The 24925-nt window shown below is 29.2% G+C and overlaps 1 long non-coding RNA gene across 1 annotated transcript; it reads right to left on the bottom strand.

Moving 5' to 3' along the window:
- Nucleotides 1-19730: 19730 nt before the first annotated feature.
- LOC107918874 (uncharacterized) lies at nucleotides 19731-20785 on the bottom strand. Its single transcript, XR_001690285.2, has 3 exons — nucleotides 20608-20785; nucleotides 20266-20380; nucleotides 19731-20036 (listed from the first exon to the last, which is right to left on the bottom strand). It is a non-coding gene; the product is annotated as an uncharacterized lncRNA (long non-coding RNA).
- Nucleotides 20786-24925: the final 4140 nt, after the last annotated feature.

Here is a 24925-nt window from a genome sequence, read left to right as displayed (position 1 = left end):
GGAAAATCTCGTACAGTCCAAGCTACGTCTTTAGCTTAGCTGGCTTCTGATATCGCTCGAGATTTACGCGTGTGCTTTTCATATCATCATAACTCTCACTTCAATTTTAGCCTCCATTTTGTATTTAATGTCGACATTGCCCTTGCTATAATTTATATCATTACTTTCTTTCTACAAAATATTTTTTTATTCAACTCAAATTGCGACACCACACATAACTCTTTTTTTGTCCATTATTCATGACCCAAAGATACAATAAAATATGGAATTCAACCCAACGTTGTCCTATTGATTATGGGTATACATCTTATGTTCCAATAATAAAAATTATCATATTGTGATACGTGTATAATAGTGATTTATTTTATTAAAAAGAGTAAATTATAAAAATAATCATTTTTGTTTACCTTATTTTAAATTTTAGTCATTTATGTTTGAAATGTTACGTTCTAGTCACTTACGTTATCGTTTTATTACGAAGTAGTCACTCTACTGTTAAACTTCGTTACCTCCCTAATGGTGGTCTTTCAATGGCAATCCAAATGAGTTTTAAATGCCAACTTGGATGTCCTACGTGATAGTCCAAATTAAATTTATTTAATTTAAAACTTATTTTCATTCCAACATCTGAATATCCAAGTTGGCATTTAAAACCATTTGGACTGCCACGAAGGACTGTTGTTGTTAGGGAAGTAACATAGTTTAACAGTAGAGTGACCACATCGTAATAAAACAATAACGTAAGTGACTAAAACATAAAATTTCAAACATAAGTGATTAAAATGTAATATGAGACAAACAAAAGTGACTATGTTTGTAGTTTACCTTATTAAAAATATATTAAATCATAAAATATTAATACTAATTTATAATTAATTAAAAATATGGATATTAATTCGTACTCTACCAAGATTTCATTATATGTCCAATAAAAATATAATTTTTGTGATTTGGTTTATTTTTTAATTTTAAAAAATAAATTATTTACATTTATCTTAAAATTCTCTCTATTAAAATCATGCTAAATCAAGTTAATTTAAGTTACAAAAATGACAATAATTATTGCCTTGATTCGATAATAAAATTTTATAAAACAATTCGCTTAAAAAAAAGTAAATAGTTTAGTAAAAAAAAATAAATGCAAACGTATATATTTATATGTTTGTAATACTAATATCATAACCATAACATCTTATATTCCAGCAAAATCTTTAAGATTGTAAAGTCAGAGGTTTGAGTGTAATTTTTCATTTTTCTTTAAGAATTGAAGTGTGTAAACACCATAAACACATTCAAGAAAATTACATATGATGACTAAAAATAAGTTAATTCTTCTTTTAACATATAATTATACTATTGCAATTCTATAGTATCTAAACATTGTTTTGATAAATGTTTATATTTTCTAAAGTTAAAATCAAAAAAGGCAAAACCATTATAATGTTTATATAGCTAAATAATCTTGTACTTTGTCTACTAGTTAAATAATCGATCCATGTAAATAAAATATTGAGTATAAAAAATAGGAACCGTTAACTCAACTCGAAATTTTTTTACTCGATTTGATTCGATTAAAAAAATTCAAATTGAGCTCAGTTGCTAAAATAGGATTCGTCAACTCAACTAACTCAGAATTTTTTGACTCGATTCAACTCAACTCAACTCAACCGAATGCTCACCCCTAGTTGAATTAGTCAAGTTATTGATTTATTGGTCCGATCTATTCAACTGGTTCAATTAAAAAATTATTAAAAATTTTAAAAAATTCTAAATCATGGGTCAACCAATTTTTAGTTGGTTCAATTGTCAATTCAATTGATTTTTTAGTTAGTTCGTACCAATTCCTGATCTAATTGGTTCAAATTCACTTTCAGAACCAAATCCAAATTGATTTCTAGTCCAGTCCAGTTTAAACAACATTGATTTGCACAATTCTTAGGTGGAGGATCCTCTATCATCAAAAGGATTTGTATGGAACACATTGAATGTATCATTTGCAAAGATGATATCATCATTGTCGACTCTGTTAAAGTTGCCCTTCGAGAGATCCAATTTCAAACCCAATTTCCAAACTTAGACTTGAATTGTATTTACCATTCTTCATATTATTAAAAGGAAAGCTAAAGGTAAGGTTCCCTAGTAGTCCTCAAAATTGACATGAGCAAAGTATTTGATAGAATCTATTGAGTTTTCGTTGGAGTTAGTTTGAAACTTATGGGCTTCAATGAAAATAGGTCAATCTTATCATCAAATGTATATCCACCATCTCTTATCAAATCTTGGTGAATGGTGTGCTCCGTCTCTTTCACTCTAAGCAATTCAACCATTGTAGAGTTCTAAAACGAAGAGATTCGTTGTCACCTTATCTTTTTGTTCTATGTCAAAATATCATCTCTTTGTTGTTCTCCAAGGCAGAGTCAAATAATCTTGTTAAGAGTATTAAAATCAACAATGAGGCAGCCCTTATTAACCATATTCTTTTTGCTGATTATTGTTACATAATCTTTTATACCAATGTCCAGACGTACAAGACAATCAAGAACATCCCTAAAAAGTTATATGAGCTTTTAGTGTAACACCCCCGACCCGACCTAGGAGTTTTGGCTAAGTCGAAGGCATTATATTCAATCACCGAAGTGATTCTGTAAGCCTCTCTTTAGATTTGTGAAGAAAGTTGATCTAAATCTTTATATATTAAAAATAAAATAGCGAAAATCATTTATTAAAACTGGTAGTTTTCTAAATCGAAATAGCATGCAATATATCAAAGTATTAATTAAATATCATGCTCTAAAAATAACTAAGCTAAACCTTCTTTTAACCTAAAATAAAAATATGGAATAATAATTATAACCCGAAAAAACTATATGAAGGAAATCTTAAATAAACTTTAAAGTAAATAATGACAGCAACTTTGCTAATCCGAGGGTCCTCCGATGTCATTCTGTGTCCTAGTTTTATGTGTTATCTGAGAGGTAAAGAAATGAGGAGTGAGCTTACAATGGCTTAGTGTCAATCTAAATTATAAATCATCATATATAATTGTAAAAAACGTAAAGCATATAATTTAAAGCATAATAATAAAACTAAGCATTTTTCATGGTACACACAATAGATATACAATCAATTTATATATGATGGCAATGCAATTTATGGATTAAAAATCCCATCCGTCCATCCTACCCGCCCTCGAGCATTTCTTGTGTAAAACCCCTTACCCGAGACCGTCGCCGGAATCAAGCACGAGGCGTTACCTGACTTAACTTACTAATTTGGGGCATAAAATTTGCTTTTAAAATTAATTTATTTACATCCATTCAATATGTCCCTAAAAAGGGCCCTCGAGACCCTAAAACATGCAATTGAAACGGTTCAGGACCAAACCGGGAACATTAAAAATTTTCCAAATACTTAGACAAATCAAAACAATTTATTTCATTATTCCTTATAAAACTGCCTACCTGCGTCATTGTCACTAAATAAATCATAACTCGAGTCACAAAACTCAAAATTTAAATTCGTGAATTCTCCCTGAAACTAGACTCATATATCTTCTTACTAATTTTTTTCCAGAATTTTTGGTCTAGCCAATTAGTACAGTTTATTAGTTAAAGTTTCCCCTATTGCACTGTTCGACTACTCTAACCTCTCCTCACTACAAATCACTTTTGTCCCTGTACAAAATTCAAATAAGCATGTTGTTTGCTTCTCTTGAAATTAAATTCATTAAGGAATCTAGAAATATAAACTATAACTCTAATTATTTTTGTACAATTTTTAGTGAATTTATAAAGTCAAAATAGGGGATTCAGAAATCGCTCTAACCCTGTCTCACTAAAATTCAAATATCTCTTAATATACACTTCTTTTGCTTACTCTGTTTCTTTCATATGAAAATATACTCAATAAGCTTTAATTCTATATCTCATTCATTTCCTAATTCCATTTCTACTATTCTTGGTGATTTTTCAATATCACGTCACTGCTGCTGTTCAATACTGTTTTAATGCTAATTTCACTTTTTCATGATTTCTTTGTATTAACTACCATTTAGGCATACATAACACCGAAACATGTTTTTCATTAGCCATTTCAATAGCTAATCATTATCAAATATTTACATACAATTCTTTAGCCATATCATAAGGACATACACACAAAATGGCTAAGTCCCTATAGATGCCATAAGCTAGAACGTTTGTAAACGAAGATACCCATTTGGTAACTTGATAGTCAATAGTGTGAAGTGATCTCCGACGACCTCCAACCGAAGCTTGCTTTTAAGTACTCTGAAACATGGGAAAGTAAAAGAAGTAACCTTATAAAGCTTAGTAAGTTCACATGTAAAATAATAAGCATTAGCAATCAATTTAGCTTACTACTATGCTGTCATAATTTGCTTAAATAATGTTTAGTTCTTACTTTCCCATCTTACTCATCGGTAACCTTACCAAAGGCTCAGAATACAAAAGGCACCTTACTTAACAGTGCTTACATACCTGCAACATCTCACTTAACACATGAGTACTCTTTCATAATATAGGCATATTACCAATCATGTCATGAAGTGTCACAAGCATAACTGAAAACTCATCACTTACTTAATACTTGATAATCTCAATTACTTACAATCTCAATATAAAATAAGCCTTAAATGCATACATGTACTCTTTTTTCATGTTTTCACCTTGTCATTTATTTGACTTACTCTTCGGATTACTCGGGAACCTTTTTCTTTTTGAACTTACCATTGCCATGTCTTGACATAGTCTTACGTGGTATCCTTGCCTTATAAACTCACCAATGTCATGCCTTGGCATGGTCTTACATGGGACCTTTGCCTTATAGTAACTCATCAATGCAATGTCTTAACATGGTCTTACATGATTTCCTTGCCTTATAGAACTTATCAATGCCATGCCTTGGCATGGTCTTACATGATATCCTTATCTTACCAAATGCCATGTTCCAAACATGGTCTTACATGGTATCCTTGTCTTATAGAACTTATCAATGCCATGCCTTGGTATGGTCTTACATGATATCTTTATCTTACCAAATGCCATGTTCCAAACATGGTCTTATATGGTATCCTTGTCTTACTAATGCCATGTCTTGACATGGTCTTACATGGTATCCTTAACCATCAATTCCTCCTTAAATGCCATGTTATGAACATGGACTTTTCCGTCAATTCTTCCTTAATTGCCATGGTACAACCATGGACTTTGAGATATCAATGCCTTATCAAGTCATAGCTGAAACATACTTGCTCAAATTCTCAAGGTTAGTCGCATAACTCAATAATAACAATACTAATAACAATAATTGCATAATAATAAAATGCTACCCAACTTACATACTTTCATTCGCAATCTCATCATATCATCAACTGAACTTATTCTCATCAAACTATGCTAGTCAATACTTTCTTGTTATCATACAAAGCCATAATACAAAATATGGTCTTACATATAAATTATACAAGTTCTCTTTCCAATATCGAATTATTATCGAACATTAATCGTTATATCTGAAACTTCATACTAAAGTATTTATGTCCAAAATATCAATTTATCATTCAAATATGCATAATTAAATGCTTATTGAACATATGGACTTACCTTGATACCAAAACGACCATTTTACCAACTTTCCTGATTTTAGATTTTTCTCCGTTCTAAGTCCAAATCTCACTTTCTAAGATCTAAAACATCATATTTCACTTATTTAATTAATGTACTATTCAAAACATTCCCTAACTCAAACTTTTGAAAAATTACAATTTTGCCCCTAAACCTTTACAGAATTACGATTTTGCCACTAGGCTCGGAAATTAAAATTTATCCATTTTTGTTATGTTTTATGACACGCTAAACATTTTTCCCTTCTATGGCAACATAAATTCCCACTCTATCATGTACTTATGAACATTAGGTATTTTTACCGATTATGTCGTTTTACTCGTTTTCACTTAAAATCGCTTAGCAAAAGTTGTTTAACATAATTTCAAGATTCATATTCTACCATAAAACATCAAAATAAACACATTTAACCTATGGGTATTTTTCCAAATATGAACCCTAGCATGAATTATTGCTAGAATAAGCTAAATCAAGTTACCGGGATTCCAAAAATGTAAAGAACATTAAAAACGAGGCTAGAACGGACTTACTATTGAGCTTGGAAAGCTTGGAAACCCTAACCATGGTTTCCCCCATGCTATATTCGGCCTCCATGAAGAAGATGGACCAATTTTGGCTTTATTTTCCATTTTTAATTCTTTTAATTACTAAATGACCAAAATGCTTTTAAAGGCTTTTCTTTTAAATTTGTCCTATTCTTACCCATTTTTGTCCAAACTTAAATATAATGGTATAATTACTAAATAAGGACCTCCAATTTAAGAACCCATTTCAATTAAATCCCATTTTTTATCTAGAACACACATTTTGCTAATTTTACAATTTAGTCCTAATTATCAAATTAGGCACTTATCCATAAAATTTCTTCACAAAATTTTCACACAATTATTCAATCAATTAATAAACCTTAAAACTTAATCGGAATAAATTTTTTTGACCTCGAATTCGTGGTTTCACAACCACTATTCCATTTAGGCCCTATTTCGAGATGTTACAACTTGGCACTCCAAAACACATCACAATAACTTACTATCTCGAATCTGATTTCCAGTGGTGATGGTTGTTCACTTTTCATCTATGATGATGAGTTTTGCTACAATAACTTACCATCTCAGTTGCCTGCTTCTTTGATGGCTTTTTTAAACTATCATCCCTGTTTATCCAATTTTGATGACATTGTCGCCTACTTCATGTAATACTTTCAGTGTGGACTTAATTTGCCACTGTCTCCTACGGAACTCCTCCATTCTCCTTACCTTTTTAATGCAATTATGCACATATACTTAGCATGTAATGTTTTCTTTTATCATTAATTGATGCTATATTCAATATTTTCATACTGGCATTTAATGGCATGTTTTCTTGCATCTATTCATATCAATTTCACATATACACATATAAGTTGTGCGAGTAAAGAAAAAAGTGTCATATGTATAGGATTTTCATGTGAATTGCCTAGTTATCTAGCACATATACAGGTTAACGTGTAGGGCTCACAAGTAAGGGTTCGCAGTTTAGGGTTCGCATGTTATGGGTTCGTATACTATTATCACAAGGTTCGCATATTCCTTAGGGTTCGTAATATCTATAGGCTCGCATAGTACTTAGGGGTCGCATTACATAGCTCGCATATTATAACATATAGGCTTGCTTAATTAGATACATATGATTTGCATGTAATAACCTAAGGTTCACATGTCATAAACAATTAGGGTTCGTGTAACACCGCTAACCCATCTTTATCACCGGATTAGGGTTACGAGTATTACGACACACATTGAATCAATCGACATCATAAAACCATTCAACTATTAATTTAAATAATCAATGTTAAATCCAAACATTATACATGGTATATATACAAATATAGGACTTATATAGAGCTTACAAGACCTTAAAAATAGTTTAGAAACAATCAGGAACTAATTTGAAACAAAATAGAAAAACATGGAAAATTTTGAAAATAGGTCACATGAACATATGGCCAGACTGTGTGGAAAACCATGTACAGTTCGAAGATAGGGTCACACAGTTGTGTCACTAGGCCGAGTGCTAAACCGTGTACAATCTGAAATAAGGCCACACGGCCGAGTCGTAAACCGTGTGTGATTCAAAATAATGTCACACAGCCGTGTCTCTAGGCTGTGTAACAACCTGATATCGTGTAGGAAAAACTTGCACCAAAATTAAATAGTTCACATGGCCGTGTAATGTAACCGCGTGTGGCACACAATTGTATGATAGCCTATGCCCCAGGCTATGTGCACCTAAAATAACTTCCAAAACAATGCAAAACAATACCAATTCCTTATGTACCAAGCCAAACCAAAATCAACCATTAACATGCCTTTAAAAACACATCTAAACAAGCTTAAAACACACTAAAACATTCAACTTAAGCACTTGACCAATATGCCCTTATTGGCACCACATTTCATAAACCAAGCAATTCACATTTAAAGGCTACAAGTTCCTACCTATTACACATGCCAAACATACCATTTAATTGATACTCTTCACAATAATTTCTACCATGTTTTAACCACATTCATGAAGTATCAACCAAATAGCCAAATCAATGACAAGCATTTCCATATCTTCAAAACACATTCATAAACAAGATAACTCCTATTACAAGACAAGTTCATTACCACATTTGGATTTTCACATCAAGCTATAAAAAACCACAATAATATCATTAAACATACAACTATCACACTAGCATAAACATACCACTTGAAGTAAATACTTATAATATATACAAGATACTCATATTACATGCCACATATCCTAAAAGAAAATATTTTCAAAATCTACCGAACGATAGCTGCATAGTGTGATTTTTGAGTTGATCAATTCTTCCGATTCCATAAAATGATATCTACAAGGACACAAAAAAACAACACGAGTAAGCTTCAATAGAGCTTAGTAAGTTCATAGGTTGAAACAATAAAACTTACCATATAAACCTAGCAAATCATATAATAACAATGTTAATAAACGTTAATCATGTCAACCACAACCATTCAACGGGTAAGTTTTGAGTATATACATGAGTTACATAATCTATTCAATCATACAAGATCATTCAACATCAAGTCATGATATAATATCGAAAAATCATGCAAACATTTATATAATTCAATAACAAGTTAAATAAAAATAGGCCCGATGAACAATATCACAGATACAAATATGTGGTTATCCACCCAAAACACGCCAAAAAGCTCAAACGAGCCAAACCAATCGAGAACACGCCTGGGCACCAAGTGCCTAGCCCATAGGCTTTACATACGCCCCTAGTAACACGCCAAAATCACTTTGAATATAACACAATAGTTTGCAACAAATGCTAGACTCTGGTATATTCAGTGGATAGTAACAAGTCAGGAATCATCGTCTCATCACAAATCAATCCTGTACAGCACGCAATATAACCTATTGGCATCCCAATTGTATCCTATCATATGTTCATTCGGGCTCGATACAAGTAATCGTATAACACTTTTCAATTCAATCCACTTTTTCACATTGTTCCAATTTGTAACAATTGAAATATACATGTATATATATTAGATATACCACAATTTAGAAATCAACATAATCTTACAAATTGTACCAAGTTCAACCGTATGAACTTACTAGGGCTAAACTACAGAAATAGTAAAATTCAAGGACTATTCAGCAACTTTTCCTTTTCCATGATTATCTACTAGTTCTTGATTTATAAAGTAGTTTATTTCAATTTATTAGCTTCAGCTTCATGAAATATTCAATTTAATATAAATATCTTCCTATTTACAATTTTTTTTCACAATTGCCTAAACTTTTACACTTTAATAAATTTGGTCCCTAATACTAAAAAAAATTATTTTCACAAATAATCCTTATACCTATGTGCCAAAGTTATTAACACCCAAAAGCAGTCCTTAAATGCTGAAATTTCCCAAGAAAATCATGTTTAGTTTAACTTATTTTCAATTAAATCCCTAAACATAAAAAACTAAACAAAATCATTTTACAATCTATACCAAAACAATCATCAAGCTTTAAGGTCAAGAGTAAACATCAATAAAACTTTAAGAACATCTATCAAAAACTTTATAAACTTTGACAATTTCACAAAATAACCTCAATTCTAGCTAGATATCAATTGAACAATCACAAAAAATACAAAATTCATGAAATATGAACCAAGATAGTGGATAGTGTAATGACTGCTCTGACCCACTTCCAACATTCATGAGCTTTGAGCACTATAAAACAGGGAAGAATAAACGGAATAAGCATTTTATGCCTAGTAAGCCCGTATAACGGGAAATAAACTTACCGGTCTTGTTTATTAACACAAGCACACATAAATACATATTCCATCAACTTTGGGTAAGTTACTTAAACACATACACTTATTCAAACAAATTAGTCACATAATATCATATGAATACCAAGTAAACATAGATAAGCTCATCACATTACAAGCTTCCATTAATTTCACCTTTCCACTCTTTGAGAGTATTTTCCGTCGAACTATTGAAATCTCGAGGGATGTTCGGGTAATATACACATGTGCAATGAAAAGGCACACCGTTGAGTCGTACATTTTATCGTAGGATTACCAGTCCAAGCTAAATCCTATTCATAGCATATGCTCTAAAGAGCTTAATATGGATTACCCGTCCGGGCTAAATCTAATTTATAACCAAACTCAAGAGGGCTTACATTAGAATTACCTGTCCGGGCTAAATTCTATTTGCAACATATGCACTATTATTTTCAACCCATCAAAATTCAACATTCGACCAGAACACGATAATTTGTCCATATTACACAACTTAAAACTATTTCATTATGTATATATATCATCTCACAGATAACAACACAATCATACAATTCAATTCAAGCATATTAACATACATTTTTAAGTTACATGAACTTACCTTGAAAATGGTTCATTTTTTGAATTTCAACTAATCCGAAACCTTTTGCTTTCCTCGATCTATGTCGAAACCATTTTTTGAGTTTTGAAAACAAAAACGGGGATCGACCTTTTTTGAAACAAATTGTGGAATCGCCACCAATCCTTTTGTTTAGGTGTGATTGGATCACCTAATAAAACATTTTACCCCATTAAAATCAATTTTGGTCTACGTAAAATGAGAAAACGGGTTCGGGAGTCGGTTACATATGAGGAAGGATTAGCACCCTCACTACGCCTAAAATTGGTACCAAATTGATTAAATACTGTCCTTATGTCTAAGATTTAAAAATATTTTGAAATACAATCCCTTTTAAAACATTCGAATGGCTCGAGTTGGTCATCAAAATTCTCTTGTTTCAAAGGAATACAGCATCACATCCAGCACGATAGGACACGATCCTTTATTCTTTCGAAACCACGATCAATTATTGAATTCCAAAAGCTCATACATTGAAAATTACAAAAGGAATCCCAATTATTTAGTCCAACGAAAAGTCGAAACCCAACACGGTAAGGCACGATTGCTCGAATTTCCAAACATTGAACATTACCTTGTTTTAGAATTTAGAAAATACGATGAAATTTCAAAGGAATATTTGATTATTTTGGACAAAAGGAAAATCGAAACCTAGCACGGTAGGGCACGGTTCCCTGAATTTCCAAACATTAAACGTTGCCTTTGTTTTGGGAGATCTTCAAATGAACAATTATAAAACTAGCTTAAAACACATTAATTTGAGTTGAAATAAAATGGAATAAATGATTTAAAACAAAAAGTCACAAATTACAAAGTAGCATTTGTAAACAAAAAAGTGAAATTATAAACATGGGACAATACACACAAATAAAGTACTATATTCGGCAAAGAATAATAGTATAAACATAAAAAATGAATTAATCAACACATCATGGCAATGAGTTCATATCTTATTTAAGACATTAATAAGAAAACAAAATATAATTCACCAAAGAAACATATTAGAAGGAAATACAACAAATTTTCAAATATAGATGAATAACAATCAAAATGATAATACAAATGAAGAGTAAACAATATGCAGCATTTATGTATGAAATGAAATGAAAACTAAAAAACAATACATAATATACAAAACAATACGGATAATAGGAGTCAATATAATGTGCAACAATTCAAAAACCACTAATAATAAGAATTTTAAAAAATGAACTATACATGTTAGGGTTTGAAATGATTTACATATATATAAAATAAAACTAAGAATATGTAAATGAAGATTAAAATAAATATTGTAAAAGAAGAAATTTGGAGCAAATAACATACAAAAATATTTTAAAAACAAAACATATCTATTTAAAGTTGATGATATACATACAATAATAAAAATCAATGTAAACAATATATAATGAAGATATAATAAAAATAAAGAATCAAAAATATACATGACAGAATAACAAATCAATATATATTAAAACAATATATACATGAAATAATCTTAAATAATAAAGAAATAATAAAACATATTTTTTAAAGAATAAACTATATACGTAATAAATTTGAAAGGAAATACAAATAAATAGATTTAAAAGAAATTATATATGTAAAATAACATGGAACTAATAATGTGTATAAAATAAAACTAATTTTGTCATAAATCATATATGTATTAATATAAGATTAATTTAAATTAAATATTATACAGAATTTTAAAAACAATATGATACACAAGGTAATTTTAAAATAATAGTTTTATAATTTAAAAAAATAATAAAAAAACAAAGTAAATTATCAAAGTAATTTAAAATGTATATTTAAAAAATAAAAGATGAATGCTAAACAAATTAAAAAATAATGAACTATACAAATTAAAATGAGAAAAAACTTAATTGAAATAAAAGAAAATTAAAAGAGATAATTAACAAATAGAATAAACCATTGAAAGGACCAAAGCGCAATGCGCTCAAATAGCTGAGGATTAAAAATGAAAATGGTCCCAATTCCAAAACGAAACGCTTAAGCGCGGACTAATTTGAGACAACACACGAATTTCTAGAAAAAATTAAGAATAAAATGAATTCGAATTGGGCCCAATCATGTAGTAGCACGAAAGGGAGGGACTTATATCTCAAATAACCCCTTTGAAGCACAAAGGCATGGGTTCGGGTCCTGGAACGGGTTGACGCGCGGACCCTTCCCCTTGAAACGACGCCGTTTCGTTTTATTATAAAAAAATAAAAAAATAAAAAGGAATGGCAGGCTGCCATTTTTGCAAGCAGCAAATTAAATCCCCATTTGCTAGGGTTTCGGCATAATTCAGCAGCCCTAAAGGCTCTATTTTCCTTCACCGTTCAAACACCATTTCACCATCATAACCGGAGAATGATGCGAAGGCCCTCCTGATCTCCATCGAAGTAGATATTTAAGGCTTATTTTCACCCGACAATCCCTTCTCAAACTCCGATTTCGACGGAGGAGACGAGGACCCCGACGGTGCATCCACGAAGGTAAACCTCTCTCCTTTCTCTTTATTCGTTTTTTATGCAGTAGATAAATCAAAGAAAAATAGAAACTAAATCGAAAGAAAAACGAGATTAAATCACCTTGTGGAAGCTTTTTTCTTTTCAAGCTTTTTTGTATTGATTTTTTTGTTGTGTGTGTGTCTGTGTTCATTACATTCTTTTTTTCTTTGGCTTTTGTATCCGAAAGCAAAATAAATAAATAAAAAAAGAAAAATACAAAAATCTGCCCCTTTTTTTTCTCTGTTTTGCTGTTGTTTTTGCATTTGTTTGCAAGTACGGAGTTTGCTGGCATCGTACGGAGGCGCTAATGCTCGTACGGCGCTTGGAGACTGAACGTGGGGGGAGCGGGGCGAGAGAAACCCTAGGCTTCTGTTTGGCCGATCCTAGGTCTAGGTTTTGGGCCATTGGGCTATGTATTCTTGGGTTAGGGATTTGTTAATTTGGGCTGTAATTTTAATTGGACATTTTAATTTAGTTTTTTGTTTGTTTTTGCTTTTTTCTGATTTGGGCTTATTGAGCTTGGTCAAATTTGGGCATTTACAATCTAGTTTCGTAGTTAGTCTTTCCAGATCTATATGGATAAATTTAACTATTAATCTATCACATATCATATACATTTGCATTCTATTGCATCCTAGGCAAAATTACCATTTTGCTTTTATCCTTTTCAAAAATTCTGATTTCGTCCCTAGGCTTGGATAATGAAATTCACGAAATTTAACCCTCTTTCCAAGCCTAGCTGAAATTTATAAACAACATTTACAGCACACATTTTTCACAAATTTCAGATTTTTTCATGGGTTTTACCATTTTTCATTTTAGTCCCTAAATCAAGTTTTCATCAAAAATTACTTTGTAAAAGTTGTTTATCTATGAATAACTTTTCATTTTTTGCCATAAATTTCTAATTTTCAGCATATTCATCCATGAGCCAAGTTTCATACATTGATAACTTTTCAAATTAATCCCCTAAATAGAGAGATTAGACTATTTCGATTTTAAAAATATAAAAATCATTAAAAACGAGACTTGATTTCATATCTTTTCAAGCTTGGTAAGTTGTCTTCCTCTTTTCTAGGGTTTCCATAGAAATTTTGGGGAAGATGATATGAAATCATTTGAATATTTCTTTTTATTTAATTTTCATATTTTAATTTTAGTGAATTCCAATTTAGTCCCTTTCTTTTTCTAATTTTTCCATGGATGAGTCATTAAAATATCTACTAACTACTCTTCAATGATCTAATTACCATATAAGGACCTTAAGTTTTGAATTTCATAGCTATTTGATACCTATAGCTACTAGAATCTAACTTTTGTATTTTATGCAATTTAGTCCTTTACCTAATTAACCACACAATCGATAAAATTTTCGTATCAAAATTTTCCTGTAACCTTCCTATCATGATACCAACCATAAAATAAAATAAAATGATTTTTATTTTTAACTCGGATTTGTGGTCTCGAAACCACTGTTTCGACCTCACCGAAATTGGGCTATTACAAGTTTACTATTAGCATAGTTGATATGATAGTAATAAAAAGACCATAATAACTTTTTTAACCCTTAAATTTTATATTTTTGTCAATTTGGTTACTTGTAAAAAAAATTCATATTTTCAATTAAAATTACTACAAATATAAAAATATTGAAAATTATAAAAAATTATAAAAATCATAAAAAAATATGAAATATAAAATATATAGAAATTATGAAAAATTATAATAACTTATAAAAAATGTAAAAAAATTATATATATTTGAATAGGCCAGAAAGTTGCTTCAGCATGTCGGGATTTTCTTAACACGTACACAATGTTCAAAACTAGATTGGATTATCTTGCGTGGAGATGGACGCCAGTAGGTTATTTCCTTTGTCGGAAACTTACAAGAGGGCATTTGCTCCATTAGAAAACAGAAGTTTAGTTAGTGATAAGTACACTTGGAACTTTTGGAACCACAAAGAGTTCGTATGTTTCTTTAGTTGCTGGCTCGCGGGAGAATCTTGACTAATGAGGAACGCACTAAGGGAGGTATGTCTTACTATCCTTTTTGCGATTGTTGTGGTTTAACTGTTGAATATGCTTTGCATACAGTTCGGGATTGCGAATTTGCCCAAGCAGTTTGGAAAGTTGTTATTCCAAACTTCAATTAAGGGGTTTTCTTTAACCTTCCTCTTGTAGAGTGGATATTGTGGAACACTAGGAATGCATGGAAATTATCAATCCAAAGCGGTGAATGGAACACCTTTTTCTCTATTGTTTGCTGGTTTATTTAGAAGAATCGAAATGATTTTATTTTTAACAACGTTAGTGGTAATAGCCATGAGCTTTTTTCCTTAGCAAAAGCATGGATGAGGTCATTGAACATCAAAATTGGGACACCTAGTTGGGATGTTTCTACTAGTTGAAGGAAGTGTTGGCATTTCCCTAATACTGGTTGGACCAAGATTAATGTTGATGTCTCAATCAAGAGTGGCTATTGGAGGAGTTATAAGAGGACCCCAAAGGGGATGGCTTGTGGGATTTGGCATGGTGACAGGCTTGGTTGATATCTTTCAGGTAGAGGCTAAGGTGATGCTTGAAGGGTTGAAACTAGCTTATGAGCGGGGATTTCGACAGGTGGAAGTGGAAACCGACAATGCTCTCTTACTGGAAATTTTACATTTTGGTTTTTCTTGTGTAAACAATATAGCGGAAGTCAGACTGCTGTACACTTGGATTGCTAAAGATTGGCAAGAAGCTTAGACTTTTATCAAAAGATGGCAATAGAGTCACTAACTACTTGGCTAAGGAAATCTTGGGAAGCTTGAACCAATTGATCATCCTTGATGAACCTTCGATCTATGTGTGATATCTATTGGAAATTGATGTTTATCACGGAATGTCTATGTCTAATGTAATCGAAGAAAATTAGACTAGTTTTGTTTTAGTCTAATATTTTTCTTCTACCAAAAAAATATATATAAAAAATTATTTCAAACCACGAGTTTATATAATGAAAAAAATATTTATGATTGAAAAGTAATAAATATAAAAAAGATAGATTGAATATTAATTTTAAAAAATTTAAAATTAAAATAGTAAAAGTGGTAATTAATAAAAAGTTTGTTGTTAAAGTTAATTCCACAACCTTAAATTGAGGGTTTTTAGAATCGGAGTTGTTAGTTATATCATGATATCAATTATATTAAGATACTAGTTTGGAATAAGGTGTTGGATCGCTTGATCCACAAATTAGTTGAAGTGATTTTATTTTTCTTTTTTTTTTAATTTTAATAATTTATTCAATTGATCAGGATAAACTTATGGCACTAGTTAACCTATTTTAATAATTTATATCCTTTTAATGGGTTTTAATCCAACTTTTGTCTAGTTCTTTGTTCACTTTGGATTGTTTTGGAATGCTACATTGTAATTGGTTGGACATATATTCAATGGTGAATACGAAGGGCGGATAGGGGCTTGGCCTCCCAAAATTAAAAAAATTGCAAATTTTAGTTCCTCTTTGAATGATTAAATTATAAATTAATATAGGGGAAAATTATGCAAAATAAAATAAAATAAAATAAAAAGAAAAAACATTCAATTCCATTCTTTCAAAAATGATAAAACAATAAATTAATATATGATAAAATCTATATTTAACATCTCAAAAATTTATAATTTAATTTTGGCCCCTAAATTTGTTTTTAAATTCACCCGCCTATATTTTCGATTTAACAATATTATCAATTACACTTCAATTATTAAAATTAAATGAATAAAAAAATTAAATTATTGAAGTTTAAAAAAATACATAAATACACAAAATTTTATGTTATAGCTGACTATGTAGATTAACCTTTCAAAGCTATATGTTAAAAGTCCTTAATTACCTTTGAAATCAATTTTATTAGCGTTAGTTATGTGACATCCATACCCAACAGGTCATGCAATTTGAGATTGCTTTTATTAGATATATGGGATTAATAAGGTAACAATATATACATATAATTAACACTTCTTACAAAAGTTTATATTAAATAAATCAATCATGTGTGTTTTAGTTGTACCATCATTTTTCCACGTATAATATCAACAAAGCTACTAATTTATTAAGATGAAAACTAGAATTCGGTCAGCTATCGATGTTACGAACAAACTATAATTTTTTTACACATCATACAATTATATATTATTAAATTTGATTTGTACCAACAATTCAATAGGTAGTATATTACATGTTCCTGCATTCCATGAAAATATTTTTAACAAAATAATTAAATAATTTGCTTTCAAAATATCTTAATTGACTCTTAATTTGATTCATATCGATATTATTGTCAGTGTTAAGAGAATGTAGGTTCAAATGTATTGAAGTGCGTTTTATTCTCGTATTTAAAGATTGAGGAGAGATTATAGGTAATTTTAGATATTGAATAAAAAATATGTATAATATAGTAAAAATTTCGGACCGTTTTTTAGGCTTTCGCTCAACCCGGCCCGAAAAATGGGCATAAAATTTTGTCTAAATCCAACCTGAATAAAAATGCTAAAAGTCGTGCCTGGCCCAATCATATTAAAAAATTTTATATTATTTTTCATATAAAAATAAATTTTAAAAAATATAATGCATCAAATATACCAAAAACATTAAGATGAATATTTCCCAACAAATAGGAAAAAGAAATTAAAAATATATATTTAAAAAGTGCAACTTAACAAACAAATACCTTTAAAATAGTAGCACAATTAATAATAAAAATAAGAATTATATAATATTTAAATAATAATAATAAAATAGTAATAATATAATTACAAAATGATAGGAAAAAAACAGCAGTAAACAATAAAAAAACAAAAGCAATTGTTTTTTTTTTGCAAAATTGGGATGGGCTTGGGCCAAAAAACATTACCTAATGTGGGATCCATTTAAATAATGGGCTTTAATTTTTGTCCAAATCTATTTTTTAAATTTTTATTTTTATTCAAATCCTCTCATTTTTTTGAATAAACCTTTGGTCAAGACAAACTGTAAAGAGTTCTTTATTTATTATCTAATATTATTTAAAACTTCTTATTATTTAATATAAATTTTTAACTTTTGCTTTTATTTTATTATATTCTGCTACGTTGATTTCACTCTATCAGAAGTTGATTTGGAATATGTTTTCTTAGGTTAAAAGATGGACAACATTTTTAGTTAAAAAATGTGATAAATATGAATTAACAAAGATTTTCAATTTTAGTAGATTTTTTCGCGAGTGAACGAAAATATTTTAACAAATGATCATTGACGGAATAATGAGAAATTTTTATAGAAATTTATTAGCCTAGTGTTCAATTATTAAATAATATTTTTGGTTATTTTATTTGAAGATATAATATAAAGAGATAAAAAGATAAAAATACTCTTATAATAATATTATTTACTCTTTAGGCTAAGAATATTTTAATAATTTCATAATTGAGTTAATGTTGAGCTAATCTGTGACATTCACTCCGCTAGACATTTTTTATATAGTATAGATATTCATTAAAATTATTTTATTTTTATTTTTAAAATCAAATTAGTGTTTCAATCTCAAGAGGGAAAATACTTTTAACAATTAAGATTCGTTTGATTGCCAGTAGAATATTTTTCGAAAATAATTTCTGAAAAATGATTTACTTTTCTGAAAATGATTTACTTTTCTGGTGTTTGAATGAATCTATATAAAATATTTTCTATTGTTTGGCAAATTTCCTGAAAATATTTTATAAAAGTTGTTTTAAATTAAACAAATATATACTTGAGAATTTAGGGTCCGTTTCATTGTTTAATTGAGTTTATTATATATATAATAATAAATTTATATCTTAAATTGTTTTTACATATATTGCAATAATTTATTTATAAATAAATAAATAAATCAAATTAAATATATAATAATACTCAATTATTAAGCTAGAATATTAACCGTCATAAATTGAAAACAACCAAAGTCAAATAAATTATTTCTAATTGTGTTATAAAAAATAAGAAAAATGGTTGAATAATTATAAATTAGCTTCCAAACCACAATTAATACTAGAAATTAATAATATTATCCAAATGCATAATTAGTAGTACATCACATGATAACAACAATACTGTCCAAGTGTATAACTAATATTACACCACATTAAAGTATCAATATCTTCAACCTTCAGAAAAATTTTGAAGCCAAATTATACTTAACATGTATATACTTAAAATTATAGTTTCCTACATCAAATTATCTGTGTGAGCGTATTAGGAACTTCAAAACATACAACAATGTTTTCGTTTCAACAGCTTCTTCGAGTTATTTGACCAACCATTAGTATTAGCTTATCTTAAGAAACCAACATGACATTAGGCTTGAAATACAGAACCATGCATTATCACTAAAATGCTCAAGAGTCTCCTTATCCTTGCCTCTTATATCCAAACCAAACAAAGCCTGGATCTAACTCATGCACACCAAAAGACAAGATGGTAAACACAAGATACAAATCTAAGGATACAAATATACTCATCTATTATATCATGGTTCTTATGGATAGAACAACATAGACTAGTAATAAATTGCATATATTATGGAATGTCAAATTGCATCAGATGAGTTAAATATAACCATGGATACTTATAATGGCATATTTCTAAGACATCAAAAAGTACACTTCAAAAAATGTTTAATTGTGTTTGGTAAGGAAATTGTTATTACAAGTAGTATAACTTGCCCAAGGGATGAACCATAAAACACTATAATTATTAGAAACCTGGACATAGTGGCACCCCAAGAATAGAAAATGTGACTACCTGCTCCAAAGCAGCAAAATCCTCATTCTGTTTGGTAGAGTAAAAATCATGCTTCTTCTCCAAGATATTCTCATTAGCAACAATCAGCTTCGAGAGGTAGATTGAGCAGTCTGCAATTAAGCCACATAACATGCTATGCTATGTCAGTTCCTCAGTAAATCAAAATGCTGAAAATATAGATAAATGGAAAGAAATTCTGGTCATATAATTTATAAAAGAAGCATATTCAATATGAATATTCAAAATGCTGCCTTCACTAGCCTTGCTTTGCAGTGAATTCTGTGGAGATATTTTACTAACAAAATTTTCAGAAGAAATAGGATTTAAAACTGTAGAAACCTTCGAATAGCCATCATCTTCTTTTGACCTGGGTTCTTGAAAGTCGTTATTCAATCAATTAATTCTCAAGTTCAGCGACAAAGCTTCCACAAAGAATGCCCCGCCTCTCTCCCCCCTCGAAACAGATCAACAAAAACAAGATTCGAAAAATAAGCAAGAAAAATAATTACGAAATTATTTGCAACAGTTAAATGAATTCCAAAATTTCAAAAAAAGAAGAAGAAGCTAATGATGCAAAACCCAGAAACAAACAGATTTTAAATAAAGCATAAAAAAGGAAGAAGAATAAGATTCTTCAACAGACAGATGAAATATAGAAAATAAAAAGCATAAAAAACTTACCTTGATTGAGATTCTAGAAGGGACAGATGAAGAACGGAAGGAGGAGGAACCAAATTGGTGAGAGTGGAGGAAGATGGAAAATGTCTTACAGAAATAAAATCGGTAAGACATTTTCCCTAAAAGCCCATCTCATTTACCGTGTTTTAGAAAATGTTTTACCAATGGAATTTATTTTCAAGCAACCTGACAAATAAACGGATCCTTAAAGCACAAAAGTAGATGAAAAAGTAAATGCGTATTAAGTGACTTGTCCTCTCAAATTTTGTTTTAAAATATAGATGGTGAAATTTTTTAATTGTTATTTATTTATTTTAAATTTAATTTAAGAATATATGATAATATTTCAATCCTACTTATAGAATTAAAGTTACATTATCAGTGTATTAAATAATTATTATTTTTAAATATCATATTTTTATAATGAAAAAAATTAAGAATTAACAATAAATGTTTTATTTTATAAATAAAATTCAACTTAAGTTTTTGAAAAATTTAAACTTTTCAAATATTTCTTTCAAAAAAGAAAATTGTTTCTTAAGTTTTAAATATTTTTTAAAATTAATTATTTAAGTAAAATGTTTGAAATAACTTTTTTTTTAAGTTGTAGCTTAAAATCATCCAAAATTCGATGTTGAGTATAAAGTTTAATTAAAAACTCTTAAGTGGGTAGCAAAATTCAGACAAAGTTAAATTGCAAATTTTAATAGCACTTAGAGTAGAAATTTTGCGTTTAGTAACAAATATAGTAACAAATTCTAAATCCATTTTTAATGAAATGACAAAATTTATTTAAACTTATAAAAGTTTAAAAGTAAATATTTTTCACTTCAACTTTTTTTTTAAAAAATACTCGATGCATTTATTGAATGAAAAATCTTACGCACAGTTCAACTGTCACTCGACCAGCGCTTGGTCTGGGTGGTGTCTTGGGGTTCCTAAAAGTAGAAAACAGCTTCTTAAACATTTATTCTCATAAATTAAAAAAAAAAACAACAACAACAACAACAAACACAACTAAAACGTCCTAAAAAAAACTAAACAGAAACTAAATCTCTAAACACATCTTTAGCCCCTTCATAAAAACCCCTTTCGTAATGCATCGGATGATGAAGATGTGAGAGGCCGGTCACCTTCCCATCGATCTGTTTTATCTTCCACAGAAACCATCAGTCTCACAAGCACTGAGCGTCGTCAGAGTCTTTGCTTCCTTCCCTTCCTTCGGTCTCAGTTCTCAAAATCTTTCTACCCAAAAACCTTACCCATCTCATCTGCCGACATTTTTTAAGTGATAAACAATGCTACGTTTAGTTACTTATATAATAATAGAAGAAAAGTTTTTATTTCACACATATTCTAAAATAATTAGACATAAAAAAAAACTCTTATTAATATTTAAAGTAGACGCTTTTTCTCAAATTGATAAATTAATTTGTCACAAATTATATGCCAATAATACACTGTTACATATTTTTGTTTTAAATTTTTTTACTTTATTTTCTTTTTTGTTTTTCTTTCTTGTCTATCCATTTTTTTCTTTGTCTGCCAAAAACTCTAACCCCACTGCTGCCGCCCTGCCACCCCCTAGTCCGAAAGAATGGTACATCTAAAAAGGACAAGTTCGCGTTGGGTGAAAATGCCTAGATCTTCAGACTGAAACTCAAAATCTTCAAATTGAGATTTTGGAAAGAGGTGGTGATGGTCCTCCTGCGGTGCCCAGGACTTTTATGCTCTGGAGATTCATAATGGGAATAAAAGTTTGAACTTTGAATTACGTTAAACAAATCGAAGACGAGGGGAGCTATTTGTATCCTTGAGCTGACACAAGCTACAGTTGGAGATGGAGAGGAAAGGAGCTAAATTCGCTGGTAGTGCAGATAAAAACAAAAACCCATCAAAGTCTAGTCAAAAGTACAAATTGTAGATCTAGATTCATCCTACAGACACCCGAAAATTGGTAGATAAAAATGATGTCTGGTGTTATTATTGAGTGAATTTTTTTTAATGGCGTTAATTTTTTTTTTGGAGTGATTTGGGTAATAGAATATAGTTTAAGTATTATTTTTTTATAAAAGGAAAAATATATTAATTTGAAAAAAAGAGTATAGTTTAAGTCCTAATTTATAATTAAGATAATAAAGAATAATTAGTATAAATTTAAAAATGTAATTAGAAAGATGAGTAAAAACTCGTGTAAAAATAATTGTTCTTTGCTATAAATAAATCATTTAAGTAGTTAAAAATTATTATTTATAATTAACCAATGAATAAAATATGTGAAAAATAATATTCAAATCAAATATAAAATATTTTTTTATTAAGTTAATTAAAAATTATTTATATAATTTGTTTTTGAAGGCTTAATGATGCAAAAAGTCTTCAAACTTTTTCAAAAAAAGTAATTAAGTCCTTTTTTTTACATTCATTTGGATACTTGAACTTTCAAAATGCATAAAAAAAGCCTTCAAATTTTTTCAAAAAAAACAATTAAACCCCTTTTTTTTACACTTAATTAAATACTTAAACTTTCAAAATCCATTAAAAAGATCCTCAATTTTTTTCAAAAAAAGAAATTAAGCCCTTACTTTTATTAAAAATTAGAAAAAAATATAAAAAATTAAAATCAATAAAAGTTATAAATATTATTAAATTTTTATAAAAAATCAAATATTAAAAATTAGAAAAAAATATAAAATCGTAAAAGAAATATAAAATATTGTAAAATTTTATAAAAATCATAAAATATTATAAAATATATAGGAATATAAAAAAATGTAAAATTTTATAAAGTCATAAGAAAATTATACAAAATGTAAAGAAATATAAATTTTGTGAAAAATATTTATAAAAATTATCTCACCAAAAGAAATATTTTATAATTTTTCTATAATTTTTATTAATTTTTATTTTTTAATTATTTTTCGCCCTATGTCACGTCTTGTTGAGACACGTGATGACTTTAATTGAAAAAACATAAAGGGTCGTTAAATTTTTTTATGATTTTTATAAAATTTTACAATTTTTTACGATTTTTATAAAAAAAATCTAATTTCTAATTTCTAATAATTTTAAAATTTTTATTTTTATTAAAATTTAATAATTTTTCTAATTTTTAATAAGAGCATAGGTTTAATTATTTTTTAAAAAAGTTTAAATGCTTTTTTGATATCAGTTGAATAAGGGAAGAAAATTAATTACTTTCTTTTTAAAATTTAAAGATTTTTGATACCCTTATACATTTTTTGAATTACAAAAAGACTCCCTCACAATAATTAATGTAACTCAAATCACAGCTACACATTGGCTTTAGTATTCACTGAGACTAAACATCAAACCTAAGTGACGCATTGCAATAATAGTGAAGACACGTAGGGATAAACAGAGACTTAAGAAACATAAGGGCAAAAGTGAAATTTAAGGGAAAAAGGAGGAAGTTTTATAAAGGAGCCAATAGACAACTGCTCCAACTGTTTCTTATTCCCATGCTTTCCCTTTTGTGAAGGTGGGTCCCAGGTTCCCGGGATCGAAGCAGCTGAGCCGAATGTCGTTTTTAGACAGTTTCCCACTTGAGGCAGTGATGAGTGGCAAGTGCTTTATAGTCATTTTGCATTACAAAAGTGACGGAAATGGGGCAGGCACATGGCCAGACGCACATTGGCATGAACCAAGAGATGCTATTGCTGATTGCTAAGCTTGGTAAGGATGGCGTCACTCTCAGACTCAGTCGTTAATCCAATTCAATTTTTTATATGATGGGTTTTGGTTATCGTAAAGGGGTTTAGGGTAGTTTTCAAGCCTTTCGTAGTGGTAGGTAATACGATAAATCCGTAAATAGAATTGTCGCATGAAAAATGGGGTTTTCTTTATAGCTATAATAAACGTTTCAGGCATAACGGTTTTTTTTTCGCAAATTAAGAAATATTAAAGGAATGCCAAATTGGTTATTAAATTAAATTAAGATTAATCCTATTTCTTTTATGTATCACAAAGTTTACATGGCGGATCATCCCAATATTTTTTTTATTTTGATTATATTTTTAACCAATAAAATAAAACAAATCACTCAACATTACATTTATTCTTCCACGCTTAAATTTCTTTTTTCTTTTTTCTTTTTCCCTTAATTTTTTCTAATATTCACCAATGTTGTTTCAGCAGTTAAAACAAATAAGGGAAGCGACAGTTAAGATTTTTAAGTTGGCAGGGAGAAAAAAAAAGAAATACATAGATATAAATAAATTGAAACTAAATATATATATATATATTTCACACCACTTCAAATTTTGTTAAAAGTTACAATAATGGCATGCTAAAGGTGATG

The sequence above is a fragment of the Gossypium hirsutum genome, chromosome A08 (genome assembly GCF_007990345.1).
Source record: "Gossypium hirsutum isolate 1008001.06 chromosome A08, Gossypium_hirsutum_v2.1, whole genome shotgun sequence".
In the NCBI taxonomy this organism is placed as follows: domain Eukaryota; kingdom Viridiplantae; phylum Streptophyta; class Magnoliopsida; order Malvales; family Malvaceae; genus Gossypium; species Gossypium hirsutum.
Note: the sequence above shows the minus strand (reverse complement) of the source record. Positions and strands in the feature narration are given on the sequence as shown.